Here is a 1,672-nt window from a genome sequence, read left to right as displayed (position 1 = left end):
TCAGGCAAACAGCTTCAGCTTCTTCCTAAAAATTCTGCTCAGAGAAAACATCACTTCCTTATTTTTAAAGGTATATATCAGTAGGTTCAACACTGGAGTGACCATCATGTGTACGATAGCCATAAATTGTTCCTGTATTACACATGCAGCACAGGGAAGAGGGATATAAGTGAGCTCCACAGTTCTATAAAAGAGAACTACCACCATAAAATGGGAGGGACTATTGGACAGAGCCTTGTGGAATACACTGCAGGACTGTCCTTCAACAGAAGAAAGCCTCTTATATAGAAATAGGAAATGAGAGTGAGGAAGAAATCCACCATGGCTAAGCTGCAAGTGACAATGAAAATGAGCCACTCATTAAGACTTACATCACCACAAGCCAGTTCCAAGAGAGGCTTGATATCACAGAAGAAGTAATTGACTTTATGAAAGTGGCGAAAGTCCAGGCATACAGTCATGACAAAATGCATCAGAGCATAGAAGAAGCTAATGAGCCACAGCACATCTGCCAACGAGACACACAGCTGGGGGTTCATGATGACAGTGTAGCCAAGTGGGTTGCAAATGGCCACAAATCGATCAAATCCCATGATGATTAGCAAGACGCCTTCAGTGCAACCAAGAAAGTGGAAGAAGTGTAGCTGAGTGATACAGCCTAGGAAAGATATGACCCTGTGCGTGGAGAGGAGGTTCCACATTAGCTTGGGCATTGTCTCTGAAGAATAGCAAATATCCAGACAAGAACAATTTCTCAGGAAAAAATACATAGGAGAGTGGAGTCTTGGCTCTGAGATGATGATCACTAATATGGCCCCAACTCCAAATAGGTTTGTCATGTATATAATGAGGAAAATGATAAAGATTACAAGCTGTATCCCCTGAACTTGGGTCAGTCCCAGCAAAAGAAACTCAATGTTCTCCATTACTTTAGGGAAGGAAAGATGACAGTGACAATTAGCAAACACATCTGGTACGCTGTGTAGGGTGAAATGAAGCAAGTTTATCACCTGGAAAAAAAAGAAGGATAAACTGTGGTGAACAGCATTCCAGAGGTAAATTCATTTGCAGCATAACTGAGGAAAATGGAAGTACATGACAAGTTCTGAGTTAATGTGATATCTGATTCATGGAAGTCAAAAGGCTACTCAGACTGTATAGTTAACCCTAAAAAGCAGCTCATCAGAATTAAGGTAGATATTCAGAGAAAACATATTAAAAAGGAACAAGATTTAATTCTAGCTTCATCTATGGCATTACAATTAGTATATCTAATTAAAGCATGTCAAAGATATATTGGTAAAGTTAGAAAACACTTTTTAATGAACTTAATAGGCACACATTATTTCTGAGTAGGAGCATGGCAATAGCCTAGATTCAAATCTCCTCACTTCTAAAAAAAAAAAAAAAAAAAAAAAGTCAATCAATAAAAACAACCTGAATATAAAATAGTGATTACAAGAGGTTGGGCAGGTGGGAGCCAGTGGCTAGAGGGAGCCTTGATTTGATCAGTATGCATGCATTTTAAAATCACACTAAATCCCATGAATATGTATAATTACTACATGTTAATCAAAAAAATTAATAAATAAATTCCCTACAATCTAAGCCTTATGAAAGAAAATAAAAAATAGAAAGTCATGATTTCTTTTTTAAAAAATATTTATTTTTT

The 1,672-nt window shown here is 37.3% G+C and overlaps 1 pseudogene; it reads right to left on the bottom strand.

Moving 5' to 3' along the window:
* LOC114083604 (olfactory receptor 12D3-like) lies at positions 1 to 926 on the bottom strand (annotated as a pseudogene).
* Between the last annotated feature and the right edge of the window lie 746 nt (positions 927 to 1,672).

The sequence above is a fragment of the Marmota flaviventris genome, chromosome 6 (genome assembly GCF_047511675.1).
Source record: "Marmota flaviventris isolate mMarFla1 chromosome 6, mMarFla1.hap1, whole genome shotgun sequence".
Lineage (NCBI taxonomy): Eukaryota > Metazoa > Chordata > Mammalia > Rodentia > Sciuridae > Marmota > Marmota flaviventris.
This window is presented reverse-complemented; position numbering and strand designations above follow the sequence as displayed.